At 37.7% G+C, this 16731-nt stretch overlaps 1 long non-coding RNA gene across 1 annotated transcript; it reads right to left on the bottom strand.

The window, feature by feature from the left end:
• Positions 1 to 9512: 9512 nt before the first annotated feature.
• Positions 9513 to 15044, bottom strand: LOC129349234 (uncharacterized). The gene is made up of 3 exons (XR_008602157.1): positions 14982 to 15044; positions 13978 to 14078; positions 9513 to 10417 (listed from the first exon to the last, which is right to left on the bottom strand). It is a non-coding gene; the product is annotated as an uncharacterized LOC129349234 (long non-coding RNA).
• Between the last annotated feature and the right edge of the window lie 1687 nt (positions 15045 to 16731).

The raw sequence follows: 16731 nt of genomic DNA, 5'->3' as shown, positions 1-16731 counted from the left end.
ATTTTTGTTGTTTTAATTATGCTAGTGTGAATTACTATTAGCACAGTTCAAAAGTTGTTGCTTTAAACCCACAAGTCCACTAAATTATTGCATAAGTTGTGTTTTGAGCTTTATGTAAGTTTCTCCAAATCCTATCATGGCAAGATCTTGGATTCAGTTCAGATCATTCCACACATACATTTGAATTTTTTTTCCCCCAAGCAACTGAACATCTCATTTTCCTGAAAGACAATTACATACCGGTATACCACACTGGTGCTATGCGCCACATATTCATCGCAACAATGCAATGTGGCAGCTGTGGATAGTGATGGTATGTACCCCAGCTCCTTTCTGTAGACCTGATGATTGGTGGCTTCACAAAACTACTATCAGATCTTGATCTGGAAGTGAGATCCCACCTAGGGCTTTCTTTAGTCTTCTTGCATACACATTCCACTGATTTATGTGCAATTATTTGTTACAACCACTGTTCCCTCTAAGCTGCGCGCGTGCGCAATTGCGCACTGCTGACACGGTCTCCGCGCACAGAAAATCTGCGCTGCGCACAAAAAAAAATCCAACCTAAATTGAAAATAAAATAAACACGTAACAATTCATTCTGTGCTATTTTTCAGTGTGAGTCAGTGAGTGACCAGTGACTGGCTGCTGCAGCCAATGATGGATTCACATACGTATTTACCATAGACTGTATATAATGGTATTTACGCAGCTAATCAACGTCGTTGACAGGCGTCCTTATGTGCAGCCACGTTGTCTCATAGATATGAATGAGTAGATAGGACACGCCCCTTTGAGCTGCGTGCTACAGCGAGGCTAAGCTAGTGGGGGCAAAGTTTCAGTGCATTCCGTTGATGTAGACGGCGTGAAAACGGAAACAAGTATGCCGGCTCACTGTGCTGCATACAGTTACACACTACGTCGTACGATTGAGACAAGGAAACTTGGAATGACTTTTCATAGGTAAGAATAGTTTTTGGCTCTTTTTTCATTATGAAATCTTGTTGAGAGCTTCCAGTCTATGAGAGCTAACTAGTTAGCCACTAGCAAAACGCTAAGGCGAGCTAGCAGCTTGACAACCAAATACCAGACGATTAATAGTAGCTGTAGTATAGTTGTACAAGCAGTAGTAGTAATACTAAAAGTACAAGCAGCAGTAGTAGTATAAACAGCTGTTAGAGTCGTAGAAGTAGTATCAGCATTTGTAATAGTATTACAAGTTGTAGTAGCAGTGCCAGTATCAGCAGCAGTAGTGTACTACCACTACTACTAGTAGTAGTCACATTGCTATTACTACCACCAATACTACCAATAGTAGTTATAAAGCCTAACTCATGTATATCCAGATTACCATCTATGTTCTTCCTCCAAACCCATTTTATGATTGGGATTACAGGCAGTTCTTTAGGACTGCTCTCAAATAATTGAAATGTTACTAAACAAGGTTATACTTATCAAATTAAATAGCTCTGGTCTCCAGTATATTGGCGAATTCGGTTCTTTGTACTTAATTTATTAGCATGATTTCTTTTTAATATGTTGTGTACAGACTTAATTACTTCTCTGTCTACTTTTCTTACTCCATGTAGGTTTCCCAGAGACTATGGGTTGAGGAGGAATTGGAAGTTTGTCGGCTTAGACCTGGTGTCATTCCATCAGTGTTAAACTTCCCGGCTCATCTTGGAAGAGTACGTGCCAGAAAGACCACGACCAAGCAGCCTTGAGATCTTAGGCAGCGTCTCCCTGAGGTGGGTGTCAACGGTGTTCACAGTCAGGTCTGTGGTAATCCCGTCAAAAAACAAAACAGAAAAAAATCTAGATTATAAATCAACATGTAACCAAAGCACTCTGTGTATAACGCCATAGTATAGGATGTAGTTCAGAAAATGTCAAAGTATAGTATGCTTTACTCAAGAATAACATAGTATGGCCTGTAGTTCATAGTACAGCATGTTGGCAAGAAAAAAAAACAAAACATAGATTATTATGTGGTTCAAAAAGCGCAAAATGATAGGATGTTGCCTAAAATTGTCATGTATGATATGTGGTTCAAAAAATGTCATAGTGCAGTATATTGTCAAAATAGTATGTAATTCAAGAAAACATCAGAGTATAATATGTCATCTAAAAAATGCCATAGAATAATAATTTCATTGCACAAGTAAAAGTATAGTAACTTTTAAAACTGTTCGAATTCTTATATGTTGCTAAAAAAAACAAAAAAACAAAACAAAAAAAGTCAGTAATATGTCAATTAAAAAAGCCTATAGTATAGCGTGTCGCCCAACAAACATCATAGTATAGCATGTCGCTCTAAAAACGTCACAGTATAGCCTTTAGTCCACAGCTGTCAGTAGGTGAGGAGCAACACAAAAACAGTCCAAACGCTGGTTTCCAGAGGGTTAGACGAGTACCTTATTTGAAAGAGTAAGTTTACAACAACACAACATGTGAGGGGGTTAAAAGCAAATGGGTGTTAGCTAAAATAAAAATAAATAAACAGAACTAAAAGTGAACTTCACGTTGACATTGATGGGCATTCCAACCAGGAACAAAGTAAAAGATAATCAATAGAAAAAAAAACCTCTTCCTGTTCACCTCTTAAAACCCAAAAACACACCGCAGTAGCACCTAAACTAAAACTACCAATGGGTTCCCTGTTTTCCTTTCTGAACAATTCAAAGGTCCCTCTTTTTGCGCCACACATCCACCCACCACTGGAACACATCTACAAATTTCTGCCGGCTCAGCTTCCCCTCAGACGACGTGCCGCCACCTGCCAGATGAAGGAGCCTTTTGAGAGGCAGCTGGCATCGTGATTGGACTGTACTTTGGTCTGTTCCAATCCAGCTTCAGCTCCAGAGACGGCAGGCGGGACGAGTCAACGGAGGCCTGGTGGACGAAGGCATGCAGCTGAGTACAATCCAGAAAACAACAGAGGAGGAGTGCAGCAGCCCAGAGCCAGAACAGAGTATGTCTCTTAGAAAACATCATAGTATAGCCTTTTGTATGAAAAAATGCCATAATATACATCGTATATTGTACAAATAACAAGTCAAAGCAACGAGACATACATTGTAGAATTGTAGTAATTGTGGGCTGACTGATTTACGGATTATCAGTATTTTATTTTTTGCCAATTTACGGTAATAAATAAATTTAAAAATGGCGCTACTTTGGCTCTGAACCTTTATCTACCTGTGGTCGTTCTGTCTTCTGGAGTGATTTGATTGGTTGTACGTCACGAATAAAACTCCTATAACTTAACATCTGTAAACAAAACAAAAACGTATCAGCAAAGTTTTCTGTTAGAGTTTGTGTTCTTCTAAGTTTAACTCCAAGATTTTAAATACTTTCATTTATTGCAAATGAATATCTACTCCAAATGTCTCACTAATAATCATTATCAGCCTTAAAAACCCACAAAACACCCCTCTATATTCGACCACACTTAGTACAGTCCGGTTCCCCCTTCTATAAATCTGCTTGGAATCTTCCACTTCTTGTTTGTCAAAGTGGCCTTCTACCTGGACAGGTTTTGTTGGAGCTCATGCAACAAACATTTTGGGTAACTGCACTTTAATATGGATGGATGACACTGAATTAGAGTCTGTTTTAATGAGACTGAGTTAAGATGGGTAGCTCTGTCATTAACTAGGAAATTATTTCTCAGAATGCACAGAGAAAAGTCTGAAATGTTTGCTTGGTTCGCATCCCACATGTTCTTTGGCTCAGCTAAAGCTAACTCTCTCCAACTTCTGGATCTCTTGAGTTGCTTGTTGTTAAAATATCTTGCTAGAGGTGCTGAAGCTCAGAAAGTCTGAGATGTTTGTTCAAAATAAGCTCATTCTCAAGTCTGATCTGAACTGTCCTCTTTTGTTTGAACTTTCCCTAAACTTAGGAGTTAATGACAGAGCAGCACATCCAGACTCAGTCTCATTTATGTAGAGATTAATCTTCAGTGTCATTCATTGATGTTAAAGTGCAGTTTTTCAAATGTTTGTTGCACATGCTCCCGACCAAACCAGTCCAGGTGGAAGATGATGTGAAGAGAAAGCTCCAGAGGATGAATATCACACATTTACGTTGGAAATAAATGTCCTTTAATTAGACATTGTCATGCAAAAGTTAGATTTCCCTTTAATGATGTTCAAATCTTTGAGTGTTTTGTTGATGTTGGTTTCTAAATGTTTTCTGACATTCAGCCCCAAAGATTAAAACCTTTTATGGCTCACAAGCTGCAACAATTCACACATTATCAACTATCTTTCTGACTAAACTAAGATAAAAAGTGAAAAACTGCCTGATTCCTGCATCATGAATGTAAATCTTTTTGGTTTTTATGACAGTAAACTGAATATATTTGGGTTTGACATTTTATAAACCAAAACAAGAAATGAATTAGTGGAGAAAACAATCAACAGATTAATGGACAAAGAAAATGTGTTTTCCAACATGTATGGCTGAATTACTCCAACATTACAAGATTTTATTAAATTTTACATAATGCCAATTACAGGTCAAATTGTCTCAAGACGTTTTATTTTTACATTTTTTTGTCATATTTATAATATGACAAAGTAAGAAATTTAAACGTCTTGACTAATCCAATTTATCATTTGGTTTTTAAGAGACTAATCGACTAAAATAACTTTCTCCACTAAAACTAATAAACATGAGGTCAAATAGAAGGAAGAGTTTTCAATGCTGCAGTCCCACAACGACAAGAATAAAGTCTCTCAACAAAAATTAAATCTGCTGGTGGATTCCATTAAAGTCCAAATAAATGATAATAAGGTGTGATACTAAAGGTTTGTGGTGCTAAAAATGTCAAAGTAAAGATATCAAGTTGAACATGTGGATGGAGGTTGATAAAAGTTGACATCCCTTCATTTCTCTGGAGCAACTCCATGGATTTTATGGATGGTGGTTAAAGACCTGCTCTTCTAGTGGTCTTCCTTCTAGTCACTGTAAAAAGTCAGTCCATCCTGGCCGACTTCAACATCTCTTCATGACAACTTGTTCTGCCTCGGACCTGGTGGAAACTCCAGAAACTCGGGAAAACCCGTGAAGACTCGAAGAACTCGTGGAGACTCGAAGAACTCGTCGGGCGGGGGAAGGTGTGGTGGGTGGTGTGGGGAGGTGGGGGAGTAGAGGGGGGAGGCCGCCACCCAACTCCCCGCCTACTCTCCGCCCTGACTCCACCCAGACTCCGCCTTGGCTCCACCCATGTGGTCACTTGAGGAACTACGATGCCAAAGGGACGACGAATTTATTTCTTTGTATCTGATCTGTAGCTCAGTGAGTTAAGGATTTGCCTATGGAGCTGCAGGTCGCTGGTTCAAGACCAGACCCTTCTTAAGTTTTCTCAAAATTCTGACAAAGACAAACAAAGAAAAAGGCCGGTGGCGGGTCTTGAACCTGCGACCTTCCAGTCCGCAGTCTCTCTTCTTATCCCCCTGAGCTACTCGCTCAGATACTAATTCTTCCGGTTTTTGCGCATTTATCATCTATTTTTTGCCGTTTTCGATTTTTTTTTTTAACTTGAGTCTCGACTCGACCGTTTTCTCAGGAGGTTGGACTTCAGCCTTTGTGCTGGAGGGTGGAACCCTCAGTTCCAAGACTTTCCAAAGCCTCCACACCTCCCAAGTCCTCAGGACCTGAGCTTTCACACAGTCTGAGGACTGAAATTTTCTAAGTCCCACAGTAGTTCTCTGGTAGATTTAACTTTCAGACAGTCTGAGGGCTGATATCTTCTAAGTTCCTGAGTACTTCTCTGTTAGTTTGAACCTTTCGACAGTCTGAGGACTGAAAACCTTAAAGTTCTTGAGTAGTTTTCTGTTAGTTTGAATCTTCAGACAGTCTGAGGACTGAAATCTTAAAGGTTTCTCAGTACTTCTCTGTTAGTTTGAACTTTCTGGTTGACAGAAACCTTAAAACTTGTGACCATGAGTCTTGATTTCACATTTAGACCATCCATCTGAGTTCTTCTCAGACCTTCACCTGTGGGTTTTTTAGAAATCCTCAACAAACTTTGATTCTCTTCACTGAACAGTAAAGTTTGTGGAGATCAGAAGGTAACATTAGTTTGATCCATGCCTTCAACTACTAGTAGACTTTATCTGGAAAGCAGTTTTCTAAATGAGTTCTTAGTAAATCTATCCACAATCAAACCAAGAACATAGAAAGAAGAAATGTTTGAAGAAACAACTTGATATTTTCATTTCAGACTAGAAAACACTTTAAGGCTTTTATCTGTTTTTGCTCTTTTTGATCGTTTTATTGTCTCTTCTGTTTAATTTGATGTTCTAAAGTCTAACTGGTGTCTTTTCAAATGTTTTATCTTTAGTTTGATTCTTCTTAAATGTTTAGTTTTGCTCTTTTCTCACCTTTTATTCTTTTCTAATGTCTGATTTGATTTTGAAATGTTTTGTCTTTTTAATGTTTGTCGTTTTTTCAAATGCTTTATCAGCTTGTTTGAAAAATTTCCTTTTCTTTCCCAATGTTTAATTTTTCGATTAAATCTTTTAGGTTTTTTTTAAAAAATGTTTTACCACCTTTTAATCTTTAATTTTCTTTTTAAATGCTTCATTTTATTTTCTATTTAATTCCTATTTCAAGTTTTATTGTCTTTAAGATTTAATTTTCTAATTAAACATTTAATTTATTAATTCAATGTTTTGTCTTTTTAAAGGTTTAATAATTGAATTAAATATTTTGTAATCTTTTAAATGTTTAATATTCTTCTTGTTTAGTTGTATTTTTTAAATGTTTAATTATCTAAAATAGTTCATCTTTAATGTTTAATATTTTTGTTTAAAAAATTTGTTTAATTTCATAATTACATGTTTTGTATCTTCTGTTTATCTAATTAAATATTTTGTCTGTTTAATATTTAATTGTATTTAATGTTTAATTTTCTTTTAAAAATTTTTATAGTATTACATTTTTTTTCCTTTGATTTAATTGTTTTTTTTATGTAGTTTATTTCTTTTATCTTTTTTTCTGTCAAGATTTTAACACCAACCTTAAAAATGAAACAAACCCTTAAATCACAATGAAAACACTTCTTTTGTCACAATCACGAGTTAGTCAATTATTCAGTTTATCAATTCAACTTTATTTGTTTAGCACCTTTCACACAGATGACAAAACTAAACAAGCGAAGAGAAAAAATTATGCTAAAACTATGATTAAAACTCAAAAACATATTTCAAAAAAAACATTTAACATGGTAATAAAATATGTTGTGTTCAGGGGATGGAGGGAGTTTATTGAAGTCTTCTTGGGCTCACATGGTAAATCATTTAAAATATAAACTTGATATTCAGTCTAAGTAAACTGGAAACTGCAGAGCAACAGAAGAACCAACAATATCTCCTGTTTTCTCCTTTAATGAGTCGACTCTTTATGTGCTTTCAGACCAAAGAACTACAGACTCTTCACAACCTGCTCAAACTCTTGATACAGGACCTCACCACACGGGTCAAGAAGGTTTCTGTCTCATTTCTACTCTGAAGCTCACCTTCTCCTGCTCAAACTGCTGACAAATGTTTCTGCTGCTCTAAAGTCTGGTCTCCAGAACTTTCTAAAAACTCTCAAAGTCTCTTCTGCTGCAGGTTGCTTTGTAGAACTGTTCCAGAAAACCTCACTAAACCACATGGAGGGGCCTCAAGATAGTCGTCCAAATGAAACCATACAAAAACCAAACTAGCACAACCCAAACACTAAAGTCTCCTGCAGCCTACCAGAGAACCTCTGAGAACAGAGAATCAGGACAGGAACTCTTACCTTCTGGACAACCAACGCTGGTTCTCAAACAAGAATACAGAATGTGTCTGACCAAAAACCTCTGAAGACTCACTACAGCCGAGATAAAGACAAAACTCAGCTGCAACAAATCCACTAATCACTGCACACATTAGCACCATGTGCTAACTGTGGCTAAAGAACCACATTTACCAAGACAACTATCCGGTACAAAGCCCTAAAACACACCAAGAAACACATTAAAGATGATTTTACTGCTGGAAGCTGCAAGCTAACGCCTAAAGAACAAACTAAAGCAATGGAGCCAAACCCGGTGAAGAGAAACAGAGGAAATGTTTGGCTGCAGCCACATGAAGCAGGAAGACACTGAGCTGCTCAGGTGTTCCTGATAACACCAAGCTGCTCAGGTGTTCCTGATAACACCAAGCAGCCACCTGGACAGCCAATAGGAACACAGCTTCCTGGAAGTCCAGAGGGCTGGGTTAGTCAAGGAAATTTAGTTTAAAGTTGAAGCAGAAAGTTAACAAAGAAAGTTGAAAACCACCTTCTGATACCTGAAATCTCTGAGTTTTCACACAAAGAACACCTGAACATGTCAAACTGGTTCCATAGTAGAACCGTCATTGTAAAAACGTCATAGTATGGTGTGTTGCTCCAAAAACATTAGGACCCGGCTGTCTAGGGTCGCCGAGGAGCAACACAAAAACAGGACAAACACTGGTTTCCAGGGGGTTAGAAGGATATTTATTTGAAAGAAGAAGTTTACAACAACACAACATGTGAGCAGAAAAATCACAAAGTCTGTCTTTAGTTCAGCTGAAAATATTAGTTTCTGTCTTTTTTATTGACCAAACTTTTCTGGAAGTAGATGAAGAATAATTAAAGCTCTCATGTAGAAGTCCAACTTATTTTGGATCCTTGTGGAGAGTTTAATCTTAGAGTTTGTAAAGCTGTTGAGTTTTTAGAGTCACGTGGATTGTTTTGACATTTAATAACAGAGTCCTGAAATAAAATTACAGTTGTGGATTTCTGTCATTTAGTCTGGACTAAACAAATAACAGCAGCATAAATCTCAAACGTCATTATGAGGATTGAGGTTTCTCACTTGATAATGATCAAAACATGAAATTTAGGTTGGTTTAAAGGAATATTCCACCTTAAATCTTTGAATGTTGACCTAAAAGGTTGGCTTCAGGAAGTATTCCATCTACAAGGTCCTCACACATCCACCTTAAAGGAACATTCCACCAAAAATCCTTGGACATGCACCTAAAATGTTGGTTTAACCGAGTATTCCATCCAAAATCCTCAAAGAGACCTGAGGGGCTGGTTAAAAGGAATATTCCACCTAAAACCTCAAATATAGACCCCAAAGGGTGGTTTAGAAAAAATCCTTCAATGTAGACCAAAAAATCTTGGTGTAAAGGAGTATTCCACCTTAAATGTAGACCTAAAGGATGTTTTGGAGTAATATTCTACTCTAAAATCTTCCAATGTAGACCTAAAAAGTTGATCTGATGGTATATTCTACCCAACATCCTGGAACATTTACCTAAAAGGTTGGTTTGATGGTATATTCCCAGAAGAACCCTTGAACATTGAGCTTAATGGTATATTCCACCCAAAATACTTGTACATATACAAAGAAGTCAGTGTAAAGGAAATGTAGACCTAAAAGGATTGTTTTAAGGAATATTTAAACTGTTATTTTCATTATTTAATAATCTGTTATCAGTCAGAACCCTGGCAAACTTATTTTCATCAGTTTTTTAGTGGAAGTCACAAATAAAGGAGCTCTTGGTTTTTCCTGGCGTTACTGAGTCCAAAGCTGCTGTTTCAACACAGAACGTTCACATGCATCCACAAACCTCTCAGCACTCAAACACCCACAGACAGGAGGCCAGCTGGACCGAGGCTCGGCGGCGTCCTCAGACCCACGAGTCGGGGAGTCGCTGAACTTGTTGGTCCGGTTTGAAGGCCTCCATGTGGTCCAGTAGAAGTCCACGTAGTCGGTGTTGGCTTTGAACCGCAGCGACTGGCCGCCATCAGGTGGACCGGCTCGTCCTCGTAGGACTCCTCCTGTAGCCTTGAGGGGACCACAGGAACATTCAGTAGCTGTTGGAGTTCTTCCTGTCAGGCTCGTGGTAGAACGGCTCTGAAGAATCTTGTACTTGTCTTATCTGGAACAATCTAACAGCCTAAACTGTTAACAGCGGTGTAAAGAAGCAAACACACAGGCATAGATTAGGACTCAAACTAGATTTATTTTAGAAAACAAATCAGCTTAGAGGCATTTGTTCACATGTGGCTGAATAGGAGGCCGTCCAATCAGATTCGAGGTCTTCACTCTGTAGGTTGTTTGTTCAGTGAGACTCTTGGACCTCCATCAGCTGACGTGGATGTTTGATGGTCTTCCTCTCTAGTGCCAGATGATTCATCCATGAATTCAGCAGCTACAGACTGAAATGAAGCTCATGCTGCAGTTATTGAATTCCTGTTCCAGATCAAATGTTCAGAGCTCACTTTGAATGCAGCCGTCTGCTGTCTGATAGTTTTTCTCATTGTAGTCTTCAATAAAGTCTTTTTCCTCATGTCAGGATGTGGTGAGACTCTTTCTCAGTTGCTGCAGACGTCCCTCATTGTGCATCTCCAGAGAAGAAACAGAAAAACTGGTCATTGCTTCAGCATCACAAACGCTCTCCAGCATTGAGAGTGTTTAAGGAATTCATTCATTGTGTTGTGAACTTTGAAGGAGCAGAAACTTTACAGCTGCCAAAGATATGAGCTCCAATTCTGGATGTTTTAGGAAATGAAGTTCATCAAATGAACACTTGATTTTTGCTGATAACTCATTATATTACTAAAGAAATCTAACATAAAAACCTGTAAACTCTCAGGCAGCTTTTGTTAAAGTTTGTCTATAATTCTATCATGTTCTGGAACCAGGACTCTGCAGAAGTTCCTTCAATCAGATACTTGTGTGTTTCTATTTAAGGCCTCAGGTTTGAACGTACAGCAGAGGATTAGAAAGGAGTGATTTTAATATTTAAATCAGTCCAGTAAATGTTTGGAGTAAAAATTAGTAAAATTTTGATTTAGATAGATTTGTGTCAAATAATATTGTAGAGTCTCACTTAAATATATCCAAATGAGTTCAGTGTATTTATATTTTATAGAATATTTGATTTCTTAATCTCAATACTGTAGGGTCTGACCCTAAATATTATAATAATGATGTAAATGTAAATAATAAATAATACTGTAATGCAGAGTCATAAACTTTAATCAGCTAAACTTACATAATAAATATCACTGCACAATCTTAACCTGAACATTCATATTATTGAAGTAAATTTACATAAATCATGATATTCTGGAGTCTTAACTGGAATATGTCTAACATGAATCTTTTTGTATTGTGCTGATAAACAACAATAACCCGACTTTCAGATAATATTTATTGTCTGTGATTGTGAGACTAAATTCCTCCACATTCTGGAACTTTCCACACAGCAGCTGTAGGAATAAATAAAAATAAAAATAAAAATCTCTTCATTTCCACATTAAGCACATTTACTTATTCTTAATATCTCAGACTGAATGGTAGCTGGCAGTAAAAACAAACTCATCTGCTGGACTGAATTTCCCAAAATGGAAACATGGACAGAATTTAACACTCATGTATCCATGGCAACGCTAAAGTTTCTGCTTCTTACCAAAGTTCACAACACAAGTACAGATTTGAATGTAAAACTTCAGGGATGACTGCTGACCATAAGTACTCTGATCAATACTTCATGATCAATATCAGGACAGATGTTACAACTCCAGCTGTTCCATTAGACTGCAGTTATTCACAGAGAAATTAAAACATCACATTCCTCATAAAAACTAGATGGGACTTTTATTAAATAAAGTGTTGGTGAATAAACAGTGTAAAAAGTGCAAAGCAGCTCCATTAAATCAGGAGATGTGAGACTTCCACAGCATGGATCACCATCTGCTGTGTTGATTCATAGCTGAATGTCAGAATGAACTGAGCTAGAAAAGCTGCTTTGAGCTGCAACATTACGGTCTGACAATCCAACACCATCACAGTTTTCATCTGGTTGTTTTGCTCCAACATGCTGTGAAGTTCAGTTTTTACCTGAATCAATACAGAGATTCTATTTCCAACTAAGACTGGAATAAAAATTAGAATGTTATGAGGTTATTAATGCAACTAAATCCTTTCAGATGGAAGGATTTACTTCTAAGTTCTAATTCAACTTTCAGTTGGAGCTCATTGCATTCACAAAGAAAAACAGCGAAACCTTCATAGCAACATTTAATAAACCTAAAGCTTCCCTGTTGGCTCATTGGTGGAGTTTGTTACTGAGCATCTGAACCTTAAATCCAGTGAGACGACCATCTTCAGTCCAGGCCAGTCAGAGAACTTCAAGACCTTCCATCAGCTGGACCAGATGTGGCATCATCTACCTCTGAAGATCTGGATGACAGGAGAAAAGACAGAAATCAAACACAGATCACAGAAATACAATTTATTCACTTTCATCATTTTATAAAAGTAGCATGAACTTTACAATATCAGTAATGAAGGTAAATGTTTTTATCTTGTGTTGAAGCTAAATTTAAAGTCAATTTTAATGACAGTTTATCCTGAGGAGTGAGAATGGAGCTTTTCTTTCCTTTTTAGAATATTCTCTCAAAATATTCTGTTTATTATTTGCTTTAGACGAATTTTTCGTTACTTATTTATTTTTAGATACCTCAGACTGATGCACTTTGCAGATAATTTCATGTACAATGACAATAAAGATCTTCTATTATAACATATTTTGCTAAAACAAGAACTGCAAACCTTCTCAACCATCTCTCAGTCCACAAAATTCCAACTGCAACAAAGAATTATCTGATGTAGTTATTATTATAATCTTTACTGAACCAGCCCTGGAATTAATAAAAATCTGTATATGGATATGATTTTCTCTGATGGAACCACTAAAACTGCATACAATAAAGTAAATCTCTTCTGCACTGCACACATACTACACTTTTGTATAACTCTGGATGTCAGAGTAAAGGCAGACAGATCCACCGATCAGCCACAACATTCTGACCACTGACAGCTGAAGAGAACAACATCCATCATCTTGTTCTAATGCAACGTTCTGCTGGGAAACCTTGACGTTCATGTGGATGTTTGACATGTACCACCACCTAAACACTGCAGGACAAACAACCCCCTAGTCTCCATGGCAACAGCAGTCCTTGATGCCAGCTGCCACCCTCAGCAGGACAAACTAAAACTACTCAGGAGTGGTCCGAGGAACACGACAGAGCTGAGCTGTTCACCTGGGTTCCACACTCCCCACATCCAGATCTGATGGAGCATCTGTGGGATGGTCCAGGATCAGCCTGGTCTAGGTAGGACCCACCCTGCAACCCACAGGATCCCCAGAGGTTCTGATGAACCACTGGGTCAGAGGAGTTTTAGCAGCATAAAGGGACCAACACAGTATTAGTCAGGTGGTCAGAATGTTCTACTGTTATATTGTCATGCTGATTATATGATCAGTAAATGTTACCATCAATTATAACGTCCACATTTATCAGGAAAAAACAAACAACTATCAGTTCATTCAGAAACTGTGGGGTTAAACCTAAAAACACAGACCTCAACAGCAGTTTGTTTCAAAGCAGAACACCAGCCGGTTTTCACTAAAGAAGCTTTCAGAGCAACAATTAAATCAGTTTTGTTCTCATTAAGTTCACAGAGTCAGAGTCAGCCAAAATAATATATACATACATCAGGAAAAGAAAAACTTTTATAAATATTTCATTTGTATAAGTACTTCTATACATATAGATACCTCTTTCTGAGTTTGATCAAATCACGATAACTCTGTGTCCTGTTGTACGATGTTTTTCCAACAGATGGCGCTACCCTCATGAATGGAGCATCAACAAGTGACGTCTACAACAGAAATGTCTGGAAGCCAGTGGCCACCACTTTGAGCACCTCTTGTAATTGTAGAGGCCAAAGATAACTTTTATTAATCTAGTGATGTCTGAATAAATTTGGTATTGAGATATTTATGCAAGTTTTTCTTTTCCTGATGTGTGTAAACATTATTTTGGCTGACTGTATAATGGGTTTCTGACAGGTCACCAGTCAACATCTTTTTATAAAAATGACAAACATACCTGCATTCTACAGGAGTGATTTTCCTCATGTGCAGGTAAAGATGTGTGAGGAGCTTAGAGATGACAGGAGCAGGAGTCATCCTCACTAATTCAGCTTCCACCTAGAAACAGAAAGACCACAAACAAACACACTGATATACTCTCAAACGTTCAACCTCACAGCCTCAAAATATCTGTTTAGGAAGTGTTGTGTTTCTAAATTCTGCTGAAAGCATTGACAGACATTCTCTTACAAGGTTGTGTAAAAAGCAGCCTGTCCTCTGAGCTACTGAGAAATCTTCCTGAACAAAGTTTCTACGTGTAAATCAGCTCAACAAAAACTAAAGCCTCAGTCAGAGATAACAGGTATCACAAATTATAAACAACTTTCTTTGTTAACTCAGACTTTCTGCTTCAACCTCACATAAAAAGGGGAGTTTAACTCATCAGGTGACTGAAAATGAACGGCTTGTGCAGTTCTAGATCCAAAAGTAGGATGTTTCAACTCATGTTTTACTACAAATACATGCAATAATAAATAAATACAATGGCTGGTTGTTAGTTTATTCACTATTAATGTCACTTTATATACTGGATTGAACTTGAGCAGTGGAAGAGAGAAGGAATTTAATGAAATTATGGAGATTCAGAGAGGTAACGTTGCTCAATGTTAAGTTAAGCACGGTTTAATTCAAACCAGCTTAATGCTAAACTTCAGTGCAGCTGAACGGGTTTCAGTTCACCTTAAAGTAAAATAACTTTTTTAAAAGCTAAAATACACAGCAGAGAAATACAGGTTGAGAAGTTCATTCTAATAACGACGGACAGCTGCAGCAGCAACTAACACAGGTGTTCAGCGGTAAGTTAGCCACCTGTGCTAATTAGCCCGCTAGCTAACTTAGCCGCTTAGCTAGCTAACGCGCCCGGACCAACTGCTCAAACACGACAAAACACAACTCTTCACAAGTTGCTGACTTAACGTACAACAGAACAACGCTACTGGATAGAAGTATTTATCTTCTTACCGTGTTTTACTCCAAAAACAAGGTCAACAGCAGCCAGAGATGCTATCAGACGTGCCGACCATAGATACATATAGCAGACTCGACCCGCTAGCAAGCTGTCTTCTGTATGTCTGTGGTCTGACCAATCACTGCTCTCTGGCTCTCAGTCAGTCTGACCAATCACTGCTCTCTGGCTCCGCCCTCTGAGAATCTTGTTGTCGTTTGGCTCCACAAAGCTGATGACCACTTCCGGTCTCAGAAAATGAAAAAACGGGTCTTTTTTCGTTTCTGTCTCTTACTGATTTTATTTTTTTGTTATTCTAAATATAAAATGAATATCAAAGCATTTTTAAATTTTCGTATGTCACTTTTTGATCATGAAAAGGAAAAACGCCTTGTATTTCAATTTTATTTTTTGTATTTTAAAACGAAAATCAAATAACCACTCGTTTTTTGTTTTTCAATAAACGCTTCAGAACGGAAAATCCAATTGCTGAAATATACACGGACCCATCTGCTTTGGAGGTTTCCTGTGAGTGGCTCATTAAATACTTTATTTAATTAGAAAATACTTGTGACACACACAAGTTGCGCAATGATAAAAAAGTACTGATGCTGGAATTAACCACAGCCACAAGTTGCACAACCAATTCTATTGGAGCTGGAATGAAAAACTATAAATCCTTCAAGGTCGTCTGGTTAGTCAATATTCTGTAGAGGCATCAGAAAATACTGTTGCAAAACATCAACAAACAACAGGCATCTATGGACACTAAAAGAAACTCGGGCAGGATGAAGCTATCATGCAGACACGAGAGGAAAATTTGGGTTTTACATTGGGGTTAAAAAATTATGTTTGCTTCTTTTTCTGCACCTGCAGCTCCTTTTACCGAAAAGCACACTCGTGCAATTACAAGTTCACTATTTATCTCCATCAGTTGCAATTGCACAACAAAACACACGATGGCGCACAACAGCAACAGCTCAATTCAACAACCCAAAGCCTACAAATAGCTTTTGCAGGTGTGCACAAATCTCTAACAATTTTTAAAATTTTATTTATTTTCTTCTTTATTTTTTTCTTTCTTTCTTGACTGCCCGGATGAGTCACATGCTATCGAATTTCTAGGGCAGCTACAGAACTCAACAATTTTAGTTTTAGGGACTTTAGATGTTTGGATAACTTATTTACCTCAAATTCATTCTGTTGCAGGAGTCCAAACATACAGAGTCAAAATTAGGAATTTTCAGATGATCTCCACAGAGCCCTGATTTCAGTATCATAGATTCACTTAAGGACTTTACATGAAAAACAAACAAACCGTTAAACAGCCTCAATCCACAGAAAAAAAGCCCACCAATGTTTAGTTTTTGGCTCCACTTTTTATGAAAATGAGTAAAACCTTTAATTTTTTCGACTTCATCTTTAGTATGTAAAACTTTTTGACACGAGGATCTGTATGATTTCACAAGAGGGGCCAATTAACTTGACACTGATTAGTATTCCTTGTTAATTTTAGTGCGTAATTTTTACCATTTCAAATAAATGGGCACACATCGTCTTCCCAGAAATCCTCTGTGTTGCTGCCCTGAAGTAAGAGTATGCTCTACCGGTGGTGGGTTCCTGTGAATTTTGGAGCGCTGTTGTTTCCCTCTCTCTTCTGTTCTTCTCCCCTCCCTCCCTCCCTCCCTCCCTCCCTCCCTCCCTCCCTCCTCCTCCTCCTCCTCCTCCTCCTCCTCCTCCTCCTCCTCTTGGTCATAGAAACTCCTC

The sequence above is a fragment of the Amphiprion ocellaris genome, chromosome 7, assembly GCF_022539595.1.
Source record: "Amphiprion ocellaris isolate individual 3 ecotype Okinawa chromosome 7, ASM2253959v1, whole genome shotgun sequence".
In the NCBI taxonomy this organism is placed as follows: Eukaryota; Metazoa; Chordata; class Actinopteri; family Pomacentridae; genus Amphiprion; species Amphiprion ocellaris.
The sequence above is the reverse complement of the archived record's forward strand: the minus strand, read 5'-3'. Positions and strand labels throughout refer to the sequence as shown.